This window comes from Engraulis encrasicolus, chromosome 1, assembly GCF_034702125.1.
Source record: "Engraulis encrasicolus isolate BLACKSEA-1 chromosome 1, IST_EnEncr_1.0, whole genome shotgun sequence".
Classification (NCBI taxonomy): domain Eukaryota; kingdom Metazoa; phylum Chordata; class Actinopteri; order Clupeiformes; family Engraulidae; genus Engraulis; species Engraulis encrasicolus.
In genome coordinates, this window is record NC_085857.1 from 16,626,545 (window position 1) to 16,643,563 (window position 17,019).

The window sequence follows — 17,019 nt, forward strand, 5'->3', positions numbered from 1 at the left end:
AGCTCGGCTCCTCTTTTGTTCACCCCTCTCTTTTGTTTAATAAATATCTTTTATTTTATACCATTTGCGATTTTGAGTCCCTTTTATGTTACCATTTGTAACAGGCAGATGCTGTCTCGTTTACCTTGACGATATCATTTATTTCTCTGCCTCCGAGGCACAACACTTCTCCGACCTGCAGGAAGTGTTTGACTGTCTGCAGCAGGCAGGCCTGACCCTCAACCTCAAAAAGAGTCGGTTCTGCTTGTCAGAAGTCAAATTCCTAGGACACATCGTCAATGCGGATGGTGTCACAGCTGACCCTGACAAAGTTGGCACAATCATGAATTACCCTGTTCCACAAGACCTCAAGGAGTTACAGAGATTCCTTGTGTAGCGATAGCTCCCAGCTATCTCCTGTTATGCCCGCAGAGGGCAATGTTGGGTTATATAATCAATAAAACCTGGAGCTCGGCATTCGAGTGCTCGCTTACATGTCATGTCGTGTCGTACTTCAACACCCCCTTAACATGGTGTCACAACGAGAGGCTGACACACCACGGTCCTACTACGTGGACGTAGAAGGCCGTATGGTGAGGAGGAACAGGCGGGACCTCACGGTTGTTCAGCAGACTAGCAAGGGCTCCGCCGACCAAACCCCACCTAATTCCTCTAACCCTGCCCTGTCTGATGTCCCACCGGCCGCCGATCCTGCTGAGACAGCGCTACCTCCACCAGAACCCCGGCGGTATCCGGAAAGGCAGCGGGAGCCCCCAATACATCTGCAGGACTTTGAGACCAGTCTAACTTAATCGGGTGGATACTCATACGGGCAGAATAAACCCGGAGTTTCCCCCATGACAGGGCCAGGTAGTCTACCCTGGCCCTGATACTTAAGGTGGCAAGTCACACACACACACAAAAAAACCCACACACACACACACACAAATGTGATGGAAAAAATGGCAAGAAAAGAAAAGGACGATATGCCGACTGGCCTATATGATGTGATCCTCTGTGTTTAAATCTGAGGGGGAAAGGAGAGACGTAGGCAATCACATGTTTAGTTCAGACATGTTCACATGTCCTTTGTTTACAGTAGATGCCTTTAACTTGGTTAGTTCTACAGGTATTCACATATCACAGTTACCGTGGTGACTTCAGACAGCTATGTAATGTTGTTTATTTAGACTTCCTGTGTTTGGTACAATTTAGAAAGGAAGATGTATAGATAGCTCCCAGCTATCTCCTGTTATGCCCGCAGGGGGCAATGTTGGGTTATATAATCAATAAAACCTGGAGCTCGGCATTCGAGTGCTCGCTTACATGTCGTGTCGTGTCGTACTTCAACACTCCCTTAACACCTTGGACTGTCTGGATGGTACCACAGATTCGTCACAGGTTTTGTGGTGACTTTTTTATTAACCCACATTGCTAATTAAGATTATTAGCTGGGCCAATAAAATAGTCCATAACCCAATTTAATTAATAAGACTTAATCTGGGCTATAATGCCTGTTGCACAATGGATAACCATCTTCTGCTATCTGACTCGTGTATGTTTACCATTTACCAATTAATACCCAAGTATTTATATTATTGTTATCACTATTACATACTTAGTTATTATTTAGTTCATTGGACCCAATCAGCCATAAGCATACATTACCCATCTTTGTGCAGGAGAACAGTGAAAGGAACCAGAAGCCAGGAAATCATAGGAGAAGACGAACGCCATTGCCATCAAGATTACCAATTTATTGTACATTGCAAGTGAGAGAGCATAGTAACTACGTTATTACAATTAAGCATAGCATAACCCAAGTTCCTAACCATGGTGGCCAAATGCCCCATGTGTCCCAATACCATAGCATAGCATAGCGACCTGCTAGCACCAGGGCAAAAGGCCCCAGTGTGCCAGCAAGCACCCTATCCCCAAGGCTCTTTCCCCAGCTCTCCCTCGAGCTCACATTTGAGAACAGTATTTAAACCCCACAAGTGTATTACATCATATGCATACATGGTCAAAACATCAGTGCAGCAAGAACAAGAATACACTCTAAGTCAAATAAGGAAATGGTCACTCCTGATAACCAACTCACTAATTCCAGCCCAAGTGGCTGTGTGACAATCGACACCTCTGTAGCTCAGTTTACGACAGAGCAGCTGTCTTCTGGACTCTAGCTAGGCCCCAGAAATACACAGAAACCCCAACACAGTCACAGAACCACAGTTAAGAGTAAAATGAAGCTAGTTTACATACAAGATATTATCTGTTAATTTCCAATAAATAATTGTAAATATTAATGAAGAAATGTTGGCAAAACTACGACACTTTCTCCCAGATCGCAACACCTTTAAACAACCTGAAAAAGAAAGGACAGAGGTTTGTCTGGTCCGCAGAATGCCAACAAGCATTTGATCAGCTGAAAGCTTGTCTCACCTCACCACCTGTGCTAGGTCACCCAAAACCTGACTTGCATTTCGTAGTGCACACGGATGCAAGTGACACTGGACTTGGAGCTGTCCTAACACAAAGGACTGGACCTGACACAGGACAAGTGATTGCTTATGGCAGCAGAACACTCAACAAGGCTGAGAGAAAGTATTCTACGACAGAGAAAGAATGTCTAGCAGTCATCTGGGCCTTGGAGAGATGGCAGTACTATCTCGAGCCAAAATTGTTCACGGTCATAACAGACCATGCTGCTTTACAATGGGTCTTGACATCCACAAAAACCTCCAGTCGACTCCTCCGGTGGGCTCTGAGACTACAGAAGTTCGACTTCATAGTGGAGTACAGAAAAGGAAAATTGAATGTAGTCCCAGATGCTCTATCAACCAGCTGCAGGTTACATCGCCACCGTCCAAAAGGAGATTGACTGCTTCCCACTGACCGCTGACATCCTCTGGAGAGAGCAACAGAAAGACGCACACATACAAAACACTGGCAGAAGGAGACAAGAAAATGTAGAATGACTTTGCTGTCTTGGAGGATATGGTATATCGCAATATCACCAACAACAATGGCAAGACGTGCCATCGCCTCTACATCCCTTCTTGACATGCCATCGCCTCTACATACGTCCTTGCATGAAGAAATCTCCAGAGTCTACCATGCAAGTCCGCTGAGTGGACACTGCGGTACCTTCAAGACCTACAAAAGATTGCATAACTTTGCATACTGGCCTGGAATGTGGACCGACATCAAAAAACGCATTGCCTGTTGCCGCAAATGCCAGACCACCAAGGCAGACAACAGGAAACCTTCTGGGAAAATGCAAGAGACAAAAGTGAAGCGGTTTATGTTCAAACAATCAGAGTTTGAACAGTGCGCAGCCAGGGTCATGCATCCAAGTATTGTTTACAAATGGTAAACCCATATATAAGATCCATACGTTTCTGCATGAATATAACCTGATTCGGCATGGATGTTTTCTGATGCAGTGAGTGTGTATTGACACAGGAGCGAAGTATTAGTCCATCATTGTGTACATACTGTGACTTTACTTACTGAAGCAATCCATGACATCACTTTCGATACCATTTACAGATGCTTGTATGACATTTCAACGCAGCCTTGAACTTCATATAGCCACACATGAAACACAACTACATGAAACATGTGAGCTATCTATTAGCAGGTTTACCACTTCCTGTAGCCAGGTTTATCACTTAACCATGTTCAGGACTATAACGATTAGGGCCAAAACATACCAAGGCGGAACGGAACGGTCGCAGGACGAACGCAGTCTTTCTGCTTAGTTTCGGCCGGCGTGTTTTTCTCTGCCTTTCACACTGACAGCGTCGGCGTGCGCGGCCAGTCCTGTTCAAAACCCTACCCACAGCCAAAGCTAGCATGATACTCTGCCATTCATTTGAATGAGACACCGCCGGTCGCCGGCGGGAAAAATACGCTCGAGTTCTATTTTCCAAATGCAGCGCCGCGCGGAACCGGCTCCCGTGCCGCTGACGCTCGACTACCGCCGGTTGGTGTGTAAGGACAGATATGTTTCAATGTATTTTCACAGACGCCGGTAAAAAACGTGGCCGTTCTGCGACGCTTTACCGCCCTGGTGTGTAAGACAAACGTGGCCGTTCTGCGACGCTTTACCGCCCTGGTGTGTAAGACCCCTTAGAGTTTCCAAATGGCCTGGTCAACCCGCCTCCCTCTGCTTGCTACTGGCTGAGGGCTGTGCTGAAGTTTAAACCAAACATTTAGTCCCAATAGAACGTCTCTGTTTATACCACGTCACTGCTTTGAACACGCCCCTACCCAGGACGGTTGGAAATGCTCAGTTGATTGGTTCCAGACAAAGTGAGTGGGGTTTCCAGCTGTGGAGGGAACGGAATCCTCATACACAAGCTCCTGGCCCTACTGTGTGTAGCTGAGCCGAAGGTGTTGCGTCACCGCTAGGGCGGAGCCCGGGTAGGAAGCAGCCTGAAAGAGCCATGCAATGATTTTACATGCAAGTATGCAGCACGTCAAATATGCCTTTCAAATAGGGTGGTATCGGTATCGGCCGATACAGCCAGGTATCGGATATCGGTATCAGGGCCAAAAAATGGTATCGCGCAACTCTAATTAAAAGTTACAATACTTCACAATACAACCGATGCTTCTGACCAAAATGCTGGACAAGTAGGTAACTTACTGAAGCAATCAACGACAGGATGGGTTAAGCTGGGCTTACACTGTGCGAATTTTGCCCCGATTTTGCCCCGATTTGGCACTTGCACGACTTTTTGAGAGTCGGGCCGATTTCTTGCTCAATCGCGAGTCTCGCATCGTGCAGTGTACATGGGGTAACGGCAAGCGATTTTGCCTCACGATCGTGCAATCGCAGGGTCGCAAGAAAATCAAAACGGTTTGTAATTCTGATCGTGGCTCGTGCATAAATCGCAGTTAAAGCAGTGCTACGACCCGATTTGACACTTCACATGCACCAATTAATAGGGCCGTGCGATTCGCTGTTGAGAGCGACCTCATCTCCACCTCAGGTGCGCATGTTCCCTCCTCTGCAGGCCGGGGAAACATGCCTGTCGCATCGCACGGTGGAAGCATTTCGCTCGCATCCGAGTGTCGGCTCGTGTAGTGTGAGGACGTGAGTCGTGAGCTGTGAACTTTTAAACAGTGAATTTCCATCGTGCAGTGTGAGCAGAAGCTTAAGACCCACGAGTGAAAATATCGCACAGTGTATGCCCGGCTTTAGTAGCACCTCTGGAGTTCGTGAGATGTTCATAAGGGATTAAAAGTCAACCACTTGTCGGACACATACAATGCGGGGAACATAAAACCCTTTTTTAGAAAAAGGGCCCCATTTTCCCCTTTCCCATACAAAGAAAGGGGAACATAGGACCCGGGAAACATAGGTACGCTCCCATCCACATGAAGCAGCATGAAGTGGGTAGTGGCTGCGAAACATGCCAGCAGTGGGAGGCTCATCACTACCATGCAATCACGGCAAGGGAGCATTACCGTGTGGATGCCGAAAAAGAGGAGGAGGAGGTCCACTCTGTAAGTGTGGACCTGTAAAAGGTAACTAGACTGCATTTCCGCAGAGACAATGCTATAAGTATGCTTGTGACTTCAGCTGGGCTTACACTGTGCGACTTTTGCCCCGATTTGGCACTCGCACGACTTTTTGGGAGTCGGCCTGATATCTTGCTCAATCCCAGTGTACATGGGGTATCGCGCAGTGTACATGAGGTAACGACAAGCGATTTTGCCTCACGATCGAGCAATCGCAAGGTTGCAAGAAAATCAAAACTGTGAGAAAATGAAATCCTGGTCGTGCCTCGTAACTAAATCGCACAAAAGCAATGCTACGACCCTATTTGACACGACACATGCACAACTTAATAGGGCCGTGCGATACACTCTTGATCGCGTCCTCATATCCACCTCAGGTGCGCATGTTCCCTCTGCAGCACCGGGAAACATGCGTGTCGTGTCACACAGTCGGACCATTCTGCTCGCATCCAACCGTCGGCTCATATAGTGTGATATGAACTTTTAAATCGCGAAATTTCCTCGTGCAGTGTGAGCAGGAGCTTAATACCCACTACTGAAAATATCGCACAGTGTATGCCCGGCTTTACACACACACAGGCTTTACACACACACACACACACACACACACACACACACACACACACACACACACACACACACACACACACACACACACACACACAGAGAGGAGGTAAGGGTGGGATTGTTCACACACACTTTTCTAAAATGAATGGGGCTCATGGAGATTTTAAAACAGTTCTCTCTCAAACATTTTTAAGAGTTGGCTAATGATCTTCACACAGTTTGTAGTCAGAGCCAATACCTCTGGCAATGCCTTTACCTAGTCGATAGGTGAAGCGGTTTGTTTCATTTCATTAAAAAACCCAGGACAGGTCACCTCTCACTCTAACTGACAGTTTGTGACATCATTCGGAACATTCTGCCATGCATTTCAATAAGAATAATAAAAACAGGCCGAAAACGGAGGGGAAACAGGTCTGGTGAACGAATAAAACAAGGTACGCCTATACTCATGAATGGCGTGACGTTTTCCATTTGCGGGGGAAAACAGCCAATGCAAGTAAATTGGTGGTGTTGGGGTTTAATAAACGCAATATAAGGACCTGTTGACTAGCGTTATTCACGCGCAACATGCCAAAAACGTATTGTGCTGCAGACTGTTCAAATAATATAGCCAAACAGCCGTGTCTGAAACATGGACTGTGTTAATTTGGGCTAGCCGATGTTGCATGTAAGTTGATGAGACATTCAGTTTGATTTCCCCCATAAAGGGGCCTAACGCACATTTACGAGCAAAGTACCCGGATGACCGTTCATGCCTATGTGCTATGTACTGCCCTGAGCCCTTTTCGAGCCGGTCGTTTTGGTGTTCGAACCGCGTCTCTATCTCAACCACTGCACCGATTTTTTTTTCCTCAGTCTATGGCGATTTCAATAGGATTTCCGTAGAATAATAATAATAATAATAATAATAAACTGAGAGAGAACAATTAGTATGCTTGCTAGGAGCAAGCAGAGACCTTCGGCTCGCGAACATACTAAATAATCCTGCCTTCACTCAAAGAATTGCAGCCTTTCACGGAACATTTGCCACCGTGGGGAAGATGTGCCAAAAGCAGAGGAAGACTCTCTCCGTCATCTGGCATGAGGCCATCGCAGGGAGAATAGCAGTGGAGGTGACGTCTGCCTATATGGCATGTCTCAGCGTCGAGGGAGTGAAACACGTCACCTATTGGGTGGATAACTGTACTTCCCAGAATAAGAATTGGGTTTTACTCACTACACTCGTCAAGCTGGTCAACTCGGATAGCAATGAAATCACCAGCATCACCCTCAAGTTCTTAGAACCTGGACACACTTTTTTGACAGCAGACAGTTTTCATGCAGCGTGGAGAGGACCATGAGGAAAAGGCCAGGAGGAAACGTGCTAGACTTTCAAGAATTCCACGACGTAATTGCCTCTGCCAACTCTGGAGAGGTGAATGTTGTGGAGCTCCAAAGCAACAATATATCCTCGTCAGGACAGATAACCATTCATCAGCAAAGATGAAAAATGAGGCACATCTGGCTGACATGGCCGTCATCCAGGTGAGAAGGGGCTCCAGACACCTGTTCTACAAACGGGATCACAACAGAAGAAACTCAACAGAAGAACAACACAGTGGGTTTACATACAGTGTTCAATCTCGCCCAACACGTGCCTGCAGTTCACCAAGGGAGCGCTGTCGAGACAGCAGAGCTCATAAGGCTGGCGCTAATAACTGACAATTGTGCTCGCTGTCGGCTAAAACTTGACAATATTACTGTAAGTTCTGAGAAACCAATGTGGATTCAAATGAAATGTACAACAACCTGGGAGTTATGTCCTTCTGATTTCTTACAGCTTTGGCATTTATGAAACTCAGTGTGTGAAGCCACTCGTGACGTCATATTGACAATAAAGAGGTATTTTACAAAGATCCAGTGAGTTTAAACATTCAAAATAAGTGCTGTTTGAAAGGATAATTTATCCTGCCTTTGGGAAAAATAAATCGAAACGATGATACCAATTCTTTCCCAAAGCAATGGCAGCATCTGTGGTTGAGCTCCATGGGACCCCATTCATTCTAACAGCCTCTTCGCTCCTTTGCGCTCCTCTGCATGGCGCCACTTAGTGGACAGTACCACCCAGAAAAAGTCGCGAGATTCCTCTCTCGTATTACCCATAGATCCTCTCTGAGAACAATCTCTCAGGGGGAGTACGGGGGCGTTGCCTGAGGACACGAGTGGATGGAAAATTAATTACCTTGCTCATGGTCATTGGTCAGTGGCTGCGATGGATACAATTTCCCAGAGCCATACAGAGGGGAGAGTCGGGCAATCTCCGCTGTGTGCTAAGGCCGACTTCCTCATTAGCAAAATTAGCTGTTTTAGCTTCTCAGTACTGCTCAGCGTTGCGAATGTTAGTTCCTAGTAGTGGGCATAGCACACAGCAAATGCGATGCAATGCAGGGAATATGACAAGACTTGCTGTTCGTGGTAATAACTTCAGATACATCACAGATGGTAAAACTGTTGTGATTATCACCACCGAGACAGTTGATAGTTTACATATTTGTGGCGATTACCCCGCAGTATAGTTCGTTAGTCCTTATTTTTGGCTGTTAATGAGGTGGTTGTATGTTGAGTCTATGGGAAGACAGCCGCTTTAGGAACTCGCTTATCTCGTTGAAAGGCGGGGCTGCAATTTAATTCCTGGTCCTCCAATCGCGTAACTCTCCCCTCTGTATGGCTCTGCAATTTCTGTACTCCCTTGCGCATGGTCAGTGGGGGCGACACCATGATGCATAATCAGCAGTAATTGCTGGGGGTAATTAAGACAGCTGACAAACATTCACACTGACCTATGACCTGTTCCACACTCCGACCCTCGTGGAAGTGGCGCAACATGCTTCCCTGATGCTTCCAATACTGAACGTAGAAGAAGAATAAAATTTCCGTACTCCCCTCGCCATCATTTCGTACTACGCTATTATGACGTGAGAAAGCCCTCTTTGATCACAACCAAGAGGACGTCACGGACTGTGACTTCCTGAAAGCAAAAGGTAGTAGATAATGGTATACAGTGAGTCCAATATGTATTTGAGCCCTTCCTGATTTTCCCAGGAATATATGGGAATTTTCCCGGATTTTGGGAGCTCAAAGTTGACAGGTATGATCAACACACTTTAATCAAGCGTTAAACTGCTAGGCGGAAGCGCACACTGTTGCAAACTTTGACTTTGGGGAAGAGATTGTTTAGTGGAATGTTAATTTAAATGCTTTTCCCTTTAATTTGCTAGCTTTAAATTTTTTTGTGTATGGTTGCCTACTAATATGTGGCCTCTGTGCAGATGGAAAAAGTTTTTTGTTAGGCTGTAGCCTACCTTATCGGCCGGCTACTTTTAGGTAACCGCCGCGTGAAGGTCTTTGCATGGACAAATGAAATGGTAATTGAATAATAGTTTGCCAGTATTGCAGGGTGTAGGCTATTAAACCCAGTGTGCGTTGGGGTTTGGGAGAACAAGGAAGAGAGCGGCATCTGTGATTAACCGCTTCGAAATGTGTGCGTAAAACCTGCAGTTAACCAGTGGGTTTTGTGAATCTTGAAGTGTTGATTTTGTTTGATTAGCATTCGCTACCCTGCACGTACTCGTTAAGCACTTATTGTCTGACTGATTTTGGCTGCTGCGAATAAGGGCCAAAACATACCAAGGCGGAACGGAACAATCCCGGGACGGACGGTCTTTCTGCTTAGTTTTGGCCGGCGTGTTTTTCTCTGCCTTTCACACTGATAGCGTCGGCGTGCGCAGCCAGTCCTATTCAAAACCCTCCCCACAGCTAAAGATAGCATGCTACTTTGCCATTCATTTGAATGAGACACCGCCGGTCGCCGGCGTGAAAAATACGCTCAAGTTCTATTTTCCAAATGCAGCGCGGCGCGGAGCCGGCTCCCGCGCTGCTGACGCCCGACTACCGCCGGTTGGTGTGTAAGGACAGATAGATTTGGATGTATTTTCACCGACGCTGGTAAAAAACGCGGCCGTTCCGCGACGCTTTACCGCCTTGGTGTGTAAGACCCCTAAGGTATCTTAATATATTAAAGAACTGGAAGAGAACTGCGCTCATCCAGCACAAGCCGTCTGGCTCTGCCATCCAGTCGCTCTAGGTACTCCCAGTCAAGATTGTTCTCCGTTGTGGTACCCAAGTGGTGGTACAGTCTCCCAGAGACAGCAAGAATAAGCACATCTCTTGCAGCCTTCAAGAAACAACTAAAGACATTCCTCTTTCGAGAGAATCTACTAGACTAATGCTTGAACTGGCCTTGCCCCAGGGCAGACTCCTGACATGATGTTTAGTTTAGTTTGTGAGTGTGTGTTTGTGTGTGTGTGTACTCGTTATTTCCTCTTTATTAAATTAAAAAAAACTAACCCCTCTTAGCAATTGCACTTGTTGTTCTGTATATCTCCTGTGCACTTTGTATTTGCTTGTGATGTTGGCTTGATTATGTCCTCTTTTGAAAGTCGCTTTGGTTATAAAGCGTCTGCCAAATGCAATGTAATGTAATGTAATGTAAAGAAGGGTCTGTCACCGTTTTGGCTGAATGCTGACACGACGAACCATTGCAGTCTTGCAGTGCGCACTCTTTCCGATTCAGAGGGGAAAGCTTGTTGGATAAATCGTGTTCAGCAGATCGCAGATGAGGTCCTTGAATATTTTGTAGTGCACGGGACATTGACAAGGAAAGGTAGCTATGAAATCCTCGTGAATAGGTCTTTGACTTTTCAAAATGCCTCCTCAACATTCAACCTGTAAATTGGTTATTCTGGTTAGTCCAACGCTATCCTGGCAGGAGAATCATTCATTATAGGCACTACACTGCATACACATTCAGCAATTTTGTCAGTTGGTTTTTGTCTGCTGCAAAGTAGGATAGACTACTAGACCTTCAGGTCTTCATAAAAATCATCTACCACCGCTGTGATAATTTGATTACAGACACCGCTGAACATTTAACAGTTGTTTAGGCTACTGTAGGCTATTGACAATTGCGTGACAGCCGGATGAGAAGCATCACCCGCTGTTAGTCGTAGCCTACATTTAACAATAACATATCCTAGGCCTACTATTGCTTAAAGCAATTGAGTACCATATTTTCCCAGTTTAGGGAATAATTTTTGGGAAGAAGGAATTAATCGCCTGTCCCAAATAGCCGCCTGTCTCAAATATTCGCCTGGTCTCTCACGCGATTCAGACAAATAACAGCCTGGGCTATTATTTGGAAATTTACGGTATGTATGTGTATCTTCTTAGGCTGTCAAGACAGCTGGCAAGGACGATGGCATTTCAATAGCCACTATGATCTGCCACGGCCACGGTACCAGAGAGGGTTTATGGTTAGTACGAGAGAGGAATCATGCGACTTTTTCCGGGTCATACTGTCCACCAAGGAGAGTAGAGGCAGGAGAGCTTACTGACGTCATAACAGCGTAGTATGAAATGATGGCAAGGAGAGTACGGAACTTTTATTCTTCTTCTACTGTCAGTATTGGACGCATCAGGGGAGCATGCAATGCCACTTCCGCGAGGGTCGAAGTGTGGAACAGGTCAGCGTGAATGTTTGTCAGCTGTCCTTAATTACCCCCAGCAATTACTGCTGACCAACAGCTGCAGTTAATTTGGCCACAAATTATCCATCATGATGTCGCCCCCACTGACCATGCGCAAGGGAGTACGGAGATTGTACCCACTGACCAATGACCATGCGCAAGGGAGTTAATTTTCCATCCACTCGTGTCCTCAGGCAACGCCCCCGTACTACACCGTGGCCAATGCATTTCCCCCCTAGAGATTGTTCTTCTGTCGAGTTTCTTTGCTGTCCACTAGATCTGGGTGGTGTACGGTTAAAAAACCGGGATCTCTGTTTACACTACACAAGGTTCTCTTTTTGATGAGAGACGGTTTTGTTGTTATTTATAGCCTACTATATTATGTGCGTGAGCTTCATACTCCGTGTCACACTTCCAAAGATTCTTTTAATTCACAAGTCGCTGACACTTCATTTCAACTCTGTTCTACTAAGGAATGTCACCACAATGTAAGATGTTGATTGAACTAATAAAATAATTGGTTACGCGCTAGAGGCTAGTGAGAGTGAAACATGATGAACACACATGGCATGGATGAATCATGACAAACATTTCAATTCATTTAGCCTACCTTTGATCTCACAAAGTTAAATAAAAGGCAATTCTATGTGGTGCTATGTTAACAGGCTACAACCGTTATCAGATTCTTAACTGTATTTAATTACCATCCCAACTGTGTGCGCAGTGCTGTTAAGACTGCTTATAAGCTAAAGTAGCCTAGCTTTCAAATGCAATGGACAGACAAGATACATTGCTACATTGCTATATTTGTTTGAAATTATTTGGGGAAAAATAGGAGCGAAACACATCGCAATATGACACAAACTACCGGACAAAATACCTTCTACGTTGGATTTGGACTTTAATTCAAAGACAATATGCACACAATATCAAGTAAATCCGTTTGTTTTCAGTGTCTGTCTCATTTCTGTCCCACTGTTGTTTACTCGCTAGTCCAGCGGCAGCGCAACGCGCCGGATGTGTTGCCAGGTGCAGAACGACAAATAAGCCATTAGTGTTGCCAGGTGTAGAACGAAATAAGCTGTTTTGGGCTGTCTTGGGAAAAAAGCCCAAAACAGCTGCTTATAATCATTTAACCCTTCTTCCTTGAAAAATCTATGACACCCTGGTCAAGATTTTAGGTTATTTTATGAAATGCTGCATTTTCCCCTTTGTTGGATAGGGAAATATAAACTATAAATTATAGAAAATATTATTAAAATGATAAAATCATGAATTTAAATTAATCTCCATTTATATTTTATCTCATTTTAACATTTAATTTGAGATCTTTTCCTCAGAAAGATTAAGATTTGGGGGGAAATCGTCGCATATCAAAAAACCGTGCAGGAAACCGTGATATCAATTTTCATCAAGAAAACCGTGATGCTAATTTTTTCCAAAACCGCCCAGCCCTACTGTCCACTAAGGTGCCGTTTCCACGTAGCTGGATATTTTTTATATGTGGATATTTTTTTCTCCTGCTTGTATTGGTTTTTCATTGGCTTTGGCCTTCCGTTTCCACGTAGCAGATATTTAAAAATCCAGGTACAGGAGAAAAAAATATCCTGTTTAGGGGTCTGCACCTAAGTGGCGCCAAGCAGTGCAGAGGCTGTTAGAATTAATGGGATCCCATGGAGCTCAACAACGATGTTGCTGTTACTTGGGAGAATTGGTATCATGTTTTCAATTTAATTTTCTCAAAGGCAGGATAAATTATCCTTTCAAACAGGACTTAGTTTGGATTTTTAAACCCGCTTGATCTTTAGTAAATGCGCATTTTTGCCAACATCACGTCGTGACTGACGTCATGCACCACAAATCACTTTACGGCATGGCTAGTCCTAGCACTGTTAGCGCGGCAATCACCGATTTTCTTTAAGATAGTCCAGGCTTGTTGTGTTGCGGGTTGGCTTGCTGTTGTGCAGGTGTGAGCTGGAGATGATGATATTGAAAGACTTCAGCTCCTCAGCTGTACACGTTCAAAAGGGGAGTTTGAAATATTTTCAAGCCTTATTATTTGGAAATGTAATTGGTCATGTTAGGTGTTGTTGACAGAACTCCCAAAATAGTGTCATGTGAACTGTTGGGGGAAAGACGCCAACATTGACTGCATGTTATAACGATGGTAACTACCGGTAACCAATCCCGTAGGAAATAGACTACACACAATAAAAGAATAATTGAATGCTGTTTATTCACACTTGAAACCAGGTAAGTTTAGTCATCTGTCCAGATATGACAAGTGACGGGGCGGTGGGATTGCAATTTCTTTCATATTAAACAAATTGTGGCCCATTTCAACCTTCCTTATTCATGAAATTAAGCAAAGAAAAGAAAAGTAAAAAAGTACTCGGCTTCATTTACACAGTAAATGATGAGAGCTTTCTCTCTGCCACCTTCTTCTGATTGGGAACAGAAAGGTCCTTGTTGCGCTGGCGAATTTCGGCCCCAGCCGGCACATGGCAATTTTCTGTAACGAAATCACCTCAATCAGGCTTGTAGATTTCTTTGAAGGCCTGTGCTTCCTCAGGTTCTGGCCCACCCCACACCTTGGCCACAGTCGCTCAATATTAGCCACAAATGCCAACTTGAGAACCCTCACTGCATTATGGAAGACTGGTGAGGGCCTCATCAGGTTGGCATTTGGGCTAAACTTTTTCTCTTCAAGGAAGGGATGATGTCCCGCTGCCGCGTAGCTGTGGTCGTGCCAGGTGTTGCCCAGCAGGAGGACCTCGCAGGAGTGGCAGGTGGTGGTGGATGGTGGTGTCCTCCTGTAGTGTCCTCACCAGCCAGCCAGCAACATAAAAGAGGCCCTCGTCCTAGACACAGTAGGTAAGTAAGTGAAAGTCATAACATTGAACATGAAAAGGTATTTTTTAGGCTGTATTACCAGCTTGGTCCCACCCATCCACTTCTGTGACCCCTGCACAAGTCTTCTCGAGGTAGTCTGGCCAGGCACACAATCCACATGCCAACCGATAGGGACTCAGTCAATTATGAGCCTTTCCAACGTCAGTGTCCTATAGCACTGTTCACTTTACAGTTGACTGAAGTAGGTGCTCTAATCAATAGCATTAGTGTCATGTCAAAGGCCAGTGACTGTGTGTGTGTGTGTGTGTGTGTGTGTGTGTGTGTGTGTGTGTGTGTGTGTGTGTGTGTGTGTGGTATAGTATATTTGTATGTTATTACTGTACCTGGTCCTCCACAGTGATTTGTGCCATTGTCTCGTCAGAGGTGCCAGCTGCAGGATGTGGGATTGCGCTGGGGGATGGGGATTCCTGGTTGGTGGTCACAGAGAATGGAGCGGGGAGGAGAGGGGTGGACAGCAGAGGGACTCCTGGCTCATCCTCACAGTTGGCCCTTGTCCCCAGTGATGGCAGTATGTGGGCCACACTTAGCCCCCTTAGTGCTGACGCGAACTCCCACACTCGCACACTCGGATTGTACTTGTGCCCTTCTTTTCCCCGGATCACAGAGAAGATGTTCTACATGAAACAGATAAAGTACATATTGATTTCAGTCAGTTCATGCTGCAGTTCCTGGGTAGACCGTTGGGTAACACTCTGGTCCGAATTATGTACTTTGAGAATTGAGTACATCAAAAAGCCATTTGACTTAGACAACAAACTCGGCTGTGTCCTTGGGCTGAGGTGGGAGCCTATTCAAAGTGACGATAGCAGAGATTCCTAGGACAGAAGATGTGACCAAGATAAGTTGAGGGAATTACATGGAAAGTGAGTTAAATGTGAAGTGGAGATGTGTATGAAAATTGTACCAGCAGACACAGAACGATGTCGTAAAAATTGGTGATGTGTCGCCAAAGCACTGTTTTCAAGTAGGTGAATACAAACAGTACATACATACACATCCCTACATATTATACATACATACATGTCAATACATGACTAACTGATCAAACACTGCTTACCGTCAGGCCATATTTGTGCAAGTTATTGCGAATTGACTTCAGGAGGTGGGCCACATCAAACATGGTGGGGATCTTCAGTCCTCCTGCCTCCACACAGTGGGATTCCTCTCCCCCCTGAGGGTCAAGAGTGGCCCCAAGCAGGTGTAAGGCCCTGACATTGGTGGTGGCTTGATCGCACACAATGGCCTGTACCTGTACATGTAGAAACAGGTCAATTTGTAATCATAATTTTAAAAAAAAAGAAAGGATGTACGTTATGCTATATATGCAATTCTGTGTTGTGTGCTAATTGTACTGTACATACTGACAATCCAATGGCCTGCAGGTGGGGAACGGCTTCCCTGAGCAATGCTGCGATCTCCTCGGACAGCATGGAGCTGGAGGAAAAGAAATAGCCGATTGTCGGGAAAACAGTTTATGGGCAAGTGCCTGTTAGATATACACAGTGCCCCAAAGGTGACATATGTACACACATTATCAACATCAATTTGCCTTAACTTTCTAACCTAGCGTCCTCGCACAGTACCCATTGCTTCGACTTGCCGCCTCCCCGCCTCCGTGGATAAAACAGTGAAGTCGGCATGCTAAACTGTAGGCAGAAATCAGGGAACAGCGCTGCCATCTCACCTCAGACTAAAGCCGGGCATACACTGTGCGATATTTTCACTCGTGGGTCTTAAGCTTCTGCTCACACTGCACGATGGAATTTCACTGTTTAAAAGTTCTCAGCCCACGACTCACGTCCTCACACTACACGAGCCGACAGTGGGATGCGAGCGAAATGCTTCCACCGTACGACGCGAGAGGCATGTTTCCCCGGTCTGCAGAGGGAACATGCGCACCTGAGGTGGAGATGAAGTCGCGCTCAACGGCGAATCGCACGGCCCTATTAATTTGTGCATGTGAAGTGTCAAATCGGGTCGTAGCACTGCTTTAACTGTGCGATTTACGCACGAGCCACGACCAGAATTTCAAACCGTTTTGATTTTCTTGCGACCCTGCGATTGCACGATCGTGAGGCGAAATCGCTTGTCGTTACCCCATGTACACTGCACGATGCGAGAGTCACGATTGACCTGCGATTGAGCTAGAAATCGGCCCGACTCTCAAAAAGTCGTGCGAGTGCCAAATCGGGGCAAAATCGGGGCAAAAGTCGCACAGTGTAAGCCCAGCTTTACTCAGCTGCCAACAACAGTTTTACTTGTAAAACAAGGTTTTTTTTAAAATACGATTTTCGCATTTCATTACCTTACTCCGATAAAGGAGTCATCAGTAGGCTGCAACATGATCTCCAAAAATTCCGTGCTCCTGGACACGGATGTTAAGAACACAAAATCCGTGTCCAGGAGCACGGATTTTGCCAAAATTCCGTGCTCCTGGACACGGAATTGTTTTCTGTGCTCCTGG